Source organism: Balearica regulorum, chromosome 1 (assembly GCF_011004875.1).
Source record: "Balearica regulorum gibbericeps isolate bBalReg1 chromosome 1, bBalReg1.pri, whole genome shotgun sequence".
Taxonomy (NCBI): Eukaryota; Metazoa; Chordata; class Aves; order Gruiformes; family Gruidae; genus Balearica; species Balearica regulorum.
Window position 1 is genome coordinate 96,248,640 of NC_046184.1, and position 12,978 is coordinate 96,261,617.

Sequence of the window (12,978 nt, forward strand, 5' to 3'; positions counted from 1 at the left end):
CACCTCCTACTCCTCCTTCCTCACTGACCTTGGTGTCTGCAGAGTTTCTTACATCTTCTCACTCCTCTCTCCGGCTGCAAAAGCTCTCTCTAACTTGTTTTTTTCTTCTTAAATATGCTATCACAGAGGCGCTGATTGGCTTGGCCTTGGCCAGCGGCAGGTCCGTCTTGGAGCCGGCTGGCATTGGCTCTGTCAGACACAGGGGAAGCTTCTAGCAGCTTCTCGCAGAAGCCACCCCTGTAGCCCCCCCCCCCGCTACCAAAACCTTGCCACGCAAACCCAACACAGAGGAATATGACTCTTAGGCCTCTGAAAACCTGTATGTTTCAATACTCTACTTTCACAGATGCCATAAATTGTCTCTAGAAGATTCACCATCACCCACACATTAAGTCGTCACCTTGAATAATAAAGTTCACAAAGATAATTTCATCTGTTCCATGCTAAGTTGCCTGAGTAAAACAAGAGTGCATCACATTCCTTTGATTTGTAGCTTGTATACTTTGTAAACAGCTTTGCCACAAACAATCTGACAACATTAATGTAATGGGACATTGTTTTCAAAGTCCCCATGCTTACAGTCCTCGTTATTATTTACAAGTATCAGCACTGAAATATTGCAATTAGTGGGATGAAGTTTGAAGGAGTGCATCCAGAGGAACAATCAAGGGTGATTGTCTCGGAAGATGCAGAAGCTATTAGTGATCCCATGAAGTATTAGGAATGTTGATCCTGCTTCGCTAAACAGCTTGGCATTTCCAGCTCTTGCTTTTCACTGACAAGGCTATCAGAAATGGCACATTTGTCACATATAATTGAAAAATGGCTATCTGCCTTCTCAGAACTTCCTTTCATTTAGGTTTGCTGTGAGATATGCAAAGCATATTTATGCCTGGCACATTCGAACGTTAAATTCAATTTTCTAATGTCTGCCACTAGCTTGGGGTAAAATAACACACAGGTTCTTTCATGTACCCTGGGGACCATCAAGGAAAAACAACAGTCCCAGAAACCACTTGTGCTGCTGTATTTTCAGGGCACTGAGGTTAAGAAGAATCTGTACCCAAAAAAACCCAATTACAAATACACTTTGAGACAGTCAGCTCCTGTAAATGCTTTAAAAGACAGTTGCATGATTTTTCAAAGGCAGATGTATGCAGTTATTTTACATGCATATCTTGTATTTACCTCAGGTGTGAGTCATGGCCACACCGTTCAGCTCTTTGGAAAAACTAGCTTCTGATGTGCTGCATCAGATCAGCAGATGCAAATATGGGCATCCGTAAGGGATGTTAAAATTGTGAGACTCTGACTCCCTGTAATCAGCGTGGCCCCAAACCCCCACCCCAAGCCGGCACAAGACACTTGCAGGAAGGACCAGTTTTGTTTGCATCACTCATCACTTCATCCTACTGCATCAGTGGCACTGGTTGCAAATTCAGGACACAAAAAAAAAGAGGACCGGAGCCCCATGGAAACAACCACATTTGTGATCCAAGTGCCAAGCTGTGGTTCATCAGCTCAAACAGTCACTCAGTCTGTGGTTTGTTTGGTTAGGTTTTTTTACAACATGCTCTTGAAGGTAATTTTGACTTGGTTGTGATAGGGTCCTATGGCACTGAGCCACAGCTCCCAGGCATTGCTCTTCATCATCCCTTCAGAAGGGCTCTCACAGCTCTCCAGGTGGAGATGAGCTTTCTGTCTCCAAGCACAGCATCTTCCCTAAACAATCAGGCAGAGGAGTCAGCAGCCGTTGCTGTGCTTGAGAGATGGTGACTCACCGCAGGGGGAAGGCAGGAGATGTTGCCAGTTCAGCGTTGCAGCCTCATCGCAGGACATAGGAAGGAAGGAAAAACTGGGGTGAGAAGGGGTTAAATAAAACAACTTTCCTGCGCATGGAGGTGAGTTCATCCCTTCTGCCCCTATCTACTGTATATACCCAACCAAGACTCATTGCCATCCTTTCCACCACAATGGTGTGAGGCAGAACACAAAGAGACCAAAGCAGTTTCAGCAGGGCAGTGGCAAGCAGCATTGGTGAGGAGACAGCTGCATGTGTCCTTATGCTCTGAAGGGCCTTGGGGAGACAGGGCTGCCGTTGCCTTTGGTCCTCACCTCCTTGTCTCTCCCCTCCCAGCCCTTGTCGTCATGGTGGTTAGCAGCTAGGAAATAGCACTGGAGGATGATGGAAGTTGGTCATTGCGACAGACTCCTTAAAATGAGGATATTGAGAAGAAAACATTCTGCTGATTTTTGGAAACCCTTTTCCAGCTGCCAGGACAGTTTGTCGATGTACTTGGCAGTCTTTGAGGATGAGAAATTTAAGAAATCAGCTGCTTCTTACTGGTGTAAATGATAGCAAATCTCTATAGATGAAAAGAGCACACTAGTTAGGCTCACTAGTGAGGCAAACTCATCAAGTACTAGGCTTTTGGGGGATTTTTTTTTCTCTGAGCCATTCTGCTTTAGTGAATTGCAAGCCATGACACCATCTCAGACACAGCTGTCTCCCTTTCTCCTGCTTTACCTTATTTCTTGCTGTGCACCCTCATTGCTGCATGCATTCAAGATCATTCATGTACATAAATCCAAAGACATCCACAGCAGCTACACAGCCGGCCCGTTAGGCACTCAGGTGGCCTGAAACTCTGACCCAGCTGTGGAACAGCCTCTATTGCACCATGAAGGATGTGTCTTCACAGCCAGACCCATTACCTGCAAGCACTACCACTAAGATAGCCATAACACTGGCCCTTACAGAGCTAGACAGCACTCTGCACATACAGACACTATGATTGTGGGGCAGGAAGTTGTAAAGCCTCTCAAACGCAACACGCATCTAGCCTTTGGCTCTTCCACTTCACCATTTTTTCCCATATTGCATGGTACATACTGCAGCAGAATCAATCAAGGTATGAAAAAATGTAGCTGAGTGGATCTGCATCATCAGATGCTGAGATACCTTTTTTAAAAAAAAAAATCACACTTTTAAGGTTCTTTAGAACTCACAGTAGTCTTTTTCTGGTTTTTATGCTGATGCAAAAATGATGTGAAATAGCTTGTTGCTTCACTGTGATGTTAAATAGGATCCTGTCTGTACCCTGGAGTATCCTGAGTGGAGACAGAAAAAAGCAGCACAAAGGGAAATGTGACTTTCCAACCTAGCAGTTAGGACGTTCAGATGAGCATGGAGAGGACTGCTTGCTTGGTTTTGCTCCCAAAACAGTCTCTGTACTTTACACAAGTATTGAATAAATGCCATTTCTGGAGCCTGGGTCACACAACCGTCAAGAGAGTGAAACATTGCAGTCCCTCTTGGGCTTCCTCCCGTAAAGCTTGGACTCTTCCTACACAGTTGGACCCATGCATCTTCTTCCACCACTGGCTTCATAGCTACCACTTGAAAGGGAGTGAGTCTCATGTCATTCCAGCTGCCTGTGACCTGACAGCCCCAAACTCACACCCTTTTAAACAGATTTGCTTATTTTTCTTTAACAGCTCAGTTTATCATGAAAGAGGTTCAAGAGGAGGGTCTGGTCTATCAAGCTTGATTGGGAAATGAGTTAACCCTGCAGTCACACCACCCAGTCAAGGCAGAAGCCAAACTGGGTTGCCCCAGGTAACAATGATAAAAGAGAAGTTAGTATAAAAGGAGTGATGATGGTCAGGGGTGCTTCCTAGGATGGGGTAAAATGTAGCTAAAGGTACAGTAAAATACAGCTAAAAATAATTTAGGTTTCTCCTTTCTCTTCTCCTTGAATGCTTTCAGGTAGTTAAAGTAGCGTGTTTGAGGCAAGTAGAGGTTGTGCAATAGGTTAGAGTTTAGGGAATGTAACTTGAGAGCAGAAGTAATAAAGTGGGGAAAAGGATCCTTCCTTAAACAGAAAAGAGGTTTGAGATGATAAGCAAGCAATATAGTGACACACAGGACTAGGCAGGGGGTGGGAAGAAGCTGTCTGCACTTGAGGTCATCTCTGCTGCTTCAAAAATGGGCCACATGGGAGCACTACTTCTGGGTTCCTGAGCCTGGGGATTTCCTCTTGTGTTGGTTTTGCATGGCAAGGTTTTGGTAGCGGGGGGGGGCTACAGGGGTTGCTTCATGAGAAGATGCTAGAAGCTTCCCCTGTGTCTGACAGAGCCAGTGCCAGCCGGCTCCAAGACGGACCCACCGCTGGCCAAGGCCAAGCCAATCAGCGCCTCTGTGATAGCATATTTAAGAAGGGAAAAAAAACAGTTAGAGAGTGCTTTTGCAGCCAGAGAGAGGAGTGAGAAGATGTAAGAACATCTGCAGACACCAAGGTCAGTGCAGAAGGAGGGGAGGAGGTGCTCCAGGCACCGGAGCAGAGATCCCCCTGCAGCCCATGGTGAAGACCATGGTGAAGCAGGCTGTCCCCCTGCAGCCCATGGAGGGAGGATGAGGGGGTGTAGAGATTCCACCTGCAGCCCATGGAGGACCCCACGCTGGAGCAGGTGGAAGCACCTGAAGGAGGCTGTGACCCCGTGGGAAGCCCACGCTGGAGCAAGCTCCTGGCAGGACTTGTGACCCTGTGGGGGACCCACGCTGGAGCAGTTTGCTCCTGAAGGTCTGCACCCCGTGGGAGAGACCCACGCCGGAGCAGTTCGTGAAGGACTGTAGCCCGTGGGAAGGACTCACGTTGGAGAAGGTCGTGAAGGACTGTCTCCCATGAGAGGGACCCCACGCTGGAGCAGGGGAACGATGAGAGGGGTCCTCCCGCTGAGGATGAAGAAGCGGCAGAAACACCGCGTGATGAACTGACCGTAACCCCCACTCCCCGTCCCCCTGTGCCGCTGGGGGGGCGGAGGTTGAAGCCGGGAGTGAAGTTGAGCCCAGGAAGATGGGAGGGGTGGGGGGAGGTGTTTTAAGATTTGGTTTTATTTCTCATTCCTCTACTCTGTTTTGCTTAGTAATAAATTAGATGAATTCCCTCTCTAAGTTTGGTCTGTTTTGCTCGTGATGATAATTAGAGAATGATCTCTCCCTGTCCTTACCTCGACCCGTAAGTTTTTTTTTTCTCATTGTACCTTTTCTCCCCTGTCTAATGAAAGAGGGGAGTGATAGAGCAGCTCTGGTGGGCACCTGGCCCTCAGCCAGGGTCAACCCACTACACCTCTCTTCCCTGAGTTTAAGCAGCCACTCTACCTGTCAAACTGAAATCTCCAGCTCATCTGACTCATTGCACAACACCGTCTCCTTTCTGTGAAATACAAAACTGCTTACAGATGGTGGTTTTGGCTTAAAAAGCAATTAAGACTCTCTTTCTTACCTTACACATCACTAACGACAGAGCTAGTCTAATTCTATTATAATGTTACCATCTTATTAACTTCTATATCTATGGTTGGGCCCTTCTGAATGCGCACAATGGCATCTTAAAGAAGAATGAAAGATCTTGATTATTTTTTCCTCTCTGATCACAAGTCTTATTTCTAGGTTTATCTTAGGTACTTAGGCATGCCCCACCTCCAAATCCAGCAATGAAGTAGAATGTACGTGTGCTTCCCTTCAGCAGCCAGGTCTGCTTGCCAGGCCTAAAGCTAAACAAGAGACGGGACATGTATCTTCCCTCAAGAGATCCAGACTCCCATTTGTTGAACGAGAGCTCTCCCTTTGGCAGGGAAAGGAGGTAAAAGTGTCACTTCAAACAACGTGGGAGGATAAGATAGCCTTAGCAGGCCGCAGTAACCTTCAGTAATTATATCAGCCACCTGACACTGACTTCTCACACTAGTACGGGAGAGCTGTTGCAGGATATAAAGAAAATTGCTTGCCTGTACCAATGTTTTTTGCTGTATCAAGATAACCCACTGGGCCTCTGCAAACCTTGATGCCATCAGAAAAGTCTCGTCTGTGTGCAGAACTGACTTAATGGCATCAGCTCGTTTAATGATCCCTCAGAAGAGGAAGGGCTTTAGCTAATAAAGGTAGGACCAAGGCTTTGAAGGCATTGAAGAGGAAGAAAGTAGCAGGGGTTGCTCTTTACTGGTCCCATCTCCAGTGAAAGAAATATGCCTTTTATCAAAAACACTTAGTAAAGGATTTCTTTCAGAAATGATGAGAACACACAAGTTTCTACTTGACATTTTACACCTCAAAATGTAAGTATTTGCATGAAAGTACATGCAACATATGAGCTATCCCAATAAAAGCAAAAGTATTGTTCAGCTTAATGAAAAGCGAGCATAAAATAAAATAAAAGAATAAACAACTGCTCACTCACTCTTCCCTGCCCTGGAGAGGCCACGGCTGCAGACTGTTTCGCTGCTTTCTATTGCATATTTTAAAAGGGGTGATTTGCAACCTAGAAACAGATATTCTCAGTGAAGAGACAAGGTACGCTGAAAAGCTGAGGCTGGACTGTATTTTCATTTTATGAAATGGCTCTTTCTGCTTCGCACCTCCAGGTGAAAAGCTGAAGAGCTTTTGTGCCGAGCTATGAAAGAGGAAAAGCTTTCCTACTAAAAAGCAAGGAAGAATATAAGGTACCTTGTATGAATCATACAAATGAAGTATGTTGTATGAATTAGCAGTACCACCGTCAAACCAAGGCCACGGAGGTAGCATGTGTTACAGCTGTTTACCTGTGTCACAGCTAAGATGCCAACTGGTTTCCAAATATGAGAGCTCTTTTCAGTCCCTCTCCTAAGTTTCTTCTTCCACTTCCTCCTCTCAAAAGACGTAGCACCATGAACCAGCAGGTGTGATATCCGAGGCGAGTGTTTTCTGGAGGGTTGGGACAGGAGAGAAACAGACAGGAATAAGGGAACTGTAATTTTCCAAGATGTTGATCTCATTTTTTTCTTTTCTTTGGGTTAATTTATTTATTTATTAAATTAAAAATTACCTACGTACCTTGCCTGCTTATAAAGATGTACTGATTTGTGGGGAGAGAGAACTTCCAAACTTACAGATGTACCCACAGAAAGAGCCCTTATACCCACCCTGTGACAAAAGAGTGCGTTATGACAATCTGGCGTCTCACCACCATGACACTGAACCTCCCAGGGGTGAACCAGCTCAAATTTCCACTGGACATTCTGGCCAGCACAGGGAGTTCTCACCACTGATGTATGATCCACAGAGCCCACACGTACCCTTACCAGGTCCTTCAGACATTGATGTCATCGCCGGTGTGGATCCCTTCAGGACACACGTAGCAGCTCCCAGACAGCACGGTAGCATCTCTCACCAGTCACTCAATCTCCCAAATGGTTGCTCTCTGTAAGGTATCGGGCAGCTCAGACAAAAGTGCTTCTTTTAAACCAGATATTTGCTGCCAGACCTGAACGACTGGCTTTTGTTTTACTCGTGTCTGCCAAGACCTCATTCAGTAATCACGAGAAGAATCTCTCGGTATTTGGGGGGGGGGGGGGGGGGGGGGAATACTTTTGTTTGTTTGTTTAGGGGACAGGGACATTGGAAGTAAAACTGGCTCTTTATATGAAAGATTATGCACACAGTCCATCAATCTTCTAAAAAAGCTTTTTGGGTTTGGGCTGAGGTTTTCCCAGTCGCTTATTTTAGTTTGTCTTTACTAACAGCGGTTTGATGTGATCAGTCTCTGTCATGTTTCTGGACAGGCTGACTCAGCTTCCTCAGTGGAAATAAGCAATTTAAGGAAGCAGGGAAGGAAGGCCATCTACTCTGTCTCCGTCTGTGCATCTGAAGATGCAGAACAGGCTCTGCAATTATTTGCTGATGCCAGTTTCTGATGCTGTGGCACATTTTTGAGATGGGCTGATTATAAATTCTGTAGCCAGGTTCCATTTCTTAGCATTAGAAGTAATAATATCCTCTCACCATTATCCTCTCAGGGTTTACTCTCAGTTTTAGCTAGTGTTGACCACCATCAGAAACAGGATGCAAGATGAAAAGGATTATCGTTTAAATCCAGGAGAATATTTGATACCTTGAGGCAGGAAAAATAAATCAAGAACAACTGATGACTACACTTCAACAGCATTGTTTTTCCACACAGAGCTTTTATTTATCCAGGGATATTTTCAAATACCGAAGAGAGATTTGAATTTCACTTTTCAACCCTGCCCATCAGTTACTAGTCCCATGCAACTAGCACTCCCCACACCCGTGGTTTCCAATGCAGGCTTACTGCTGAGCCTGTGAGGAGGCTGAGCTGGAGTGTCCTGCTCTCTCTGCCTTCATCCCAGGTTTGGTGATTATGCTTTTGATAGGAAAGTATCTGATGCATCTGAGCAGCTGCCTTTGCTCATCCATTCATCTCTGGTAGCTTCAGCATCATTTTGGTTCCTGGGTCCATGTTTCCAATTTATCTTAGTTTCCAGAGCAACCAAGTCTCACTCTTAGTGCTTCTCAGCTGATTTGGTTATGTCTCTGCTTCCTCCATATTCTGATTTCTCTGCAGTGCTGAAGGCTGATATCACAGTTTTAAACGAAAAAAGGAAAAAAAAGGAAAAAAAAGAAAAAAGCTCCCAGTGCCTGAGTCCTTCCTTTTCGGTTGTTTGTTTTTTTTTTTTAATAGACATTAAATTTGTGGCTTTTCTTCCTTCAATGTTTGCCACATTTAATGGTGTGTTGAAGGACTGGCACTGCATTTTTCCCATTAGATTTCCCTTTTAGTAGGGTTCCTCTCATCTTATTGCACTCTCCAGTGGAACAAACTATTTTATTGGCATTTGGGGATTATGTCAATGAAAAGATACCATTAGTGGAAGTGGCATTGTACATATCTTTTCATTTTCTGACATCAGCGTTTCTGTTGCTGCTCTTGTCCTTTGCATGTAAAAGCTTCATAGGATGTTTTTCTAAAATGTTAGTTTTCTGGCTATCCGGTCCTTCCATGCCTCTCCCTGTGAAGCCAATCACATTGGGTAACTGTTCCCCTGCTCCCTCTACACTCCCTCCATTCCTTTGATCTTCTCTGCACTGGTTTCTTCATGCATTCTGCAGTCCAGACAAAGCCATCAGACACCCAAAGTTATCTGTACAACACGGGGAGCCAGGGGATCCCAGGAGTGATGTGGTGCGTATCCAGGCCACGCGGCATGCAATGCATCCAGCATTAGGCACTCGGTCAGCTTCAGGGAAAAACAGCAAGATCAGCTTGCCCAGAGGTGATTCAGCACAATTTTATGTTCATCCTCTTAGCACTCATACGTTCGTTTCCTGAAAGCTCAAACCGTGGACTCTAAACCAGATTTAAACTCAAACCCCTTTTTAATTCTTAACGTGTTCAGCTCTCAGTGCCTACACAGATCTATTGTGAAATGGGGAGAAAAAATGGCCAAAGAGTCTGCAAAACTTCTGTAGTTAAAAAAAATAAGCATAAAGCCAGAGTGTTTCAGAACAATTTTTTTTCAGCCTTACAGTAAAGCTGCATTACAAGTCTGTCAACAAAAACTGTTCATTTTCTTTCCTTCTACCCTAAATTCATTCTTTCCTAAACAGCTAAACTTCAAACAGTGTTTCAGTGGAGACTAAAGCTCTCTCCTCTCCTCCCCAGGTCCTTTAAAAAAATCTGCACCTTTAAAATTCAGATAAGTGCATAGACACCAGGAACAATACTTGCCAGCTGTGCCACTGCTCCCCTTTCAGCTCCGATGAGGCAGGCAACCCTCCCTCATACTCCTCTGAGGTTATTTTCTCCCACATTTGCTCTATTCCAGGCAGCAGATAGATCTGCGTATCTTCTCTTTCATTTTTTTCCAATCTAGTCTTTCCATGCAGTAGTATTTATAGGCAGAGAAAAATTAGCTCAGGGTAATTAGGTGAGCTGCACAGGAACGCACGGTTGAGCTGGCAAGCATCAAAGCACTGTCACCCCAAGTTTGGGACTGCTGCCGCGCCAGCATCCCGCATATCCCCTACGCCACCCGGACCATGCACAAACGGTCTCATTGCTCTTCAACACCTTCGGCCCTCAGGTAACGGCTTCCCATTTCCTTTCTGGTTCACTCCACACTTCCTGGCTTTCACATTTATTAATTTTCCAACTGGGTCACCAACCCAGCTTGCTGCAGCTCCAACTCCCCCGATCATCCCAGGCACTCGCTGTGCCCCTCTGCCAGCAAAACCTCTTTCTGCAAGCTGGGGGCGGGGGGGGGGGGGAGTGGAGGCGTGGGTTTAGTTCATTTTGGGTTAAGAATCCCAGCAGGCAAGAGGCGTGGCGGGCTCAACCGCCTGCCCAGACTCCTGCACCCTGTGGCCATTCATCCTCCTCTTTTCCAGGGGTTTTGCAAGGGCGGGCTGTTTTAATAGAACAGCCCAAACCATCTGAGAAGGAGGATGAAGTGCCTTTAAAATTCAGGGTGAGTAATTTATAAACAACTTGATGACGGTTGGAAAGCTGAGTGGAAAAGAGATGAGGAGCTTAAATCTCTTAAAGATCAGATGATTTTTTCTGGAAGTGTGGGGTGAAACTTTTCCCGTCAAGGTCAGGCAGAAATACAAGGCTTGAAAGAGCACTGAGCAATCTGGTGAGCAATCTGGAGAAACAAAAGTTTTGCTTTTGGAGAGGCTCATAAGGAAAAATATGTCAGCTAGACACACTACTTTTAAATTAAAATCCAATTCAGAAAAGCAAAGTTGTAGAATAGTTTGTCCCCTGACAGATTAAAAGAAAATGCCTGGGACAATTGGGTATTGGTGTTGTGTCTTGCAACAGCGGTAGTGTTGGTCCCTGCGTGGAGCTTCTTGCATCCTTGCCCGTACCGTGGCAGAGCCCTGAAGGGTGCTGCGGAAAGCGGGCAACACGCACGGTAAAAGCCAGTCACTAGCAAAGGCGAAGGTGGGTAAAGCAGTGAATTTCCAAACATCTGTTATCCAATGTATAAATATGTTTACATATATAATAAGAATGAAATTAAGATGTCAGCAGATTTTTGTTTTACTTTCCCTCTTTGATTTCTTTTTTTTTGGGGGGAACGACAGGTGAGATAAGCCTAATTATTCCCTTTACAAGATATTGACAAAGTTACACATCTTCCTCTCCAAAGTAAGTCATAATACTGATGCCACACACCCATTCCTGAGAAGACGGCATGTCTGGAAACCTTTTTTTTTTTTTTTTTTTTTTTTTTTGTGGAATGTGGTAGATTTCTGCCATAAAGACATCGCATTACCTTTTGCAGAAGGCCAGATACATCACCCACGGCCAAGCAGCACCCGGTATCCATTTCAGCCTGCCACTTGTTGTCGGTTAATCCCGTTCTTAAAGGTTTGGGCCCGACTGGTCGGACTAAGGGCACTTAGTCACGTTTATCACCGGGTATTTGTGCCGCTTTTTTGACTGACTGCTTTTCGGGGGGAGGCATTCAGGGAATTTCTCTCTAGGCAGGAGGGCCGGCAGCGGGCCGAGTGCCGGCGGTGTGACAGCAGGGGGCAAGAGCGCACCAAAAATGCTCTCCGGGCGCCGGAGCAGCAGGAGCCGCCGGGGCTGGGGGGGTTGGCCGAGGCCGTGTCAGGGCTGCAGGGGCCGGCCGTCACCCCAGCACCGCCGGCTGGGCGGCGGGAGAGCGGGGCTCCGCTCCTGCCGGGGAAAAACCGCAAGTACAGCGGAGGACCCGTGAAACGGCGGCACATACCCCCTAGGAAGGTTTGGTTTTGTTTTTTTTTGGGGGGGGGGGGGGGCGGGGGTGGGAATGGGGATCCTCCTCTTTTATTTTGCCCCCGCTCCTTTTCACGCAGTTTGCCTCTCTGCCTTGTTGTTCTGTTACTGTTTCGTCATTCAGGCTTTCTGGAGATGTATGTGAAAAATGAAGTCAGTGTTGGAAATGTTTGTAATACTAAGTGTTTTGATCTGCATCTTTGTGAGCTGTTGCATCCTCACTACGTATGGGACAGCCCTTCTGCATTTGCACAATTTTAAGATGGTAGGTGGTCTCGTTCCCTTCCAAAAAGCAGAAAAATCAACCCCTTACAGAAGTATCCTGCTAGAATCAGCTGGGCAGCAGAGGTCACATTGATAAACATCTTCAGATGTTCATCATAAAGCTGGTCTTTTAAAACTACTGCAGTACATCTTCCATGAAAGCATAGCCCATCTCTCAATTAGTGAGACTTTATTTCCATGCTGTAAATTACTGGAATGTTGCCTTCACTTTTTTTAGTTACCTATTCATGGTTTAGTTTGAAAAGCCTCTAACATTTTTTTTTCTAGCAAGAATTTTCAGCAATAAATTCTCTTTCAAAGTTTTTTTCTTTCCTTTTGAAATTTCTCTTTAATGGAGGAAATTTGGGAAGGGAAACAGAATGAAATTTTTGTTTTGTCTGAAGCGCAGCAGAATCTTGCTTTGTTTGGATTTCTAAGCTGGAATTTTCACAGACATGTCCCATTTTCTTATGCATCTTCATTTAGGAAATGAATATGCAGGGAACTTGGGGAAAAGTTTAGGGAAACGAGAACAAGAGGGGAAGGTACTACCCTGGCCCTGTCCAGACTTCACTATTGATGGAGAGAGAATAATTCCTCATTTATTAGACACGTAAACATTGTTTACTTCAAGGACATGGAAATTCGTATTTATCCTATACATCACTTTTTATTGTTCTTACTTCCTGACTGGATGAAAGAAAAAGGAAATTAAGCTATGCTGAATGACATGGTTATTGATATCACAGAAAAAGAACGAACTTCACAAAGAGAGCCTAAACGTTATAGGCCTATGCTGCTTAAAGGTAACTATTCCTGGTAGAAGAGTTACTTTAGCTGTGGTAAAAGTCTGAGGATAAAAAAAGGCAAGGTTGATAGGAGAGGTAACATACTTTATTGTATTAACTCTTACAACTGGGCAATGTTTTGGGCTCACAGGCACTTTGACTCCATACAGAGAGTCTGTAAGCACATATTTCCTTTACTTTTACTATGGGAGGTTCCATGTACGGACCACATCCATTGGAAAGGAGTTTGCTTTCTGTGCCATTAACATTGCAACATCACAGCTGCTGGTGGTGAAATTTGCATGGAGTCCCACTGCAGCAGA

General features: G+C 45.2%; 1 long non-coding RNA gene across 1 annotated transcript; it reads right to left on the bottom strand.

Annotated features, from left to right (window-relative positions):
• Positions 1 to 293: 293 nt before the first annotated feature.
• LOC142600102 (uncharacterized) lies at positions 294 to 11,228 on the bottom strand. The gene is made up of 3 exons (XR_012833556.1): positions 11,119 to 11,228; positions 6,601 to 6,742; positions 294 to 1,824 (listed from the first exon to the last, which is right to left on the bottom strand). It is a non-coding gene; the product is annotated as an uncharacterized LOC142600102 (long non-coding RNA).
• Between the last annotated feature and the right edge of the window lie 1,750 nt (positions 11,229 to 12,978).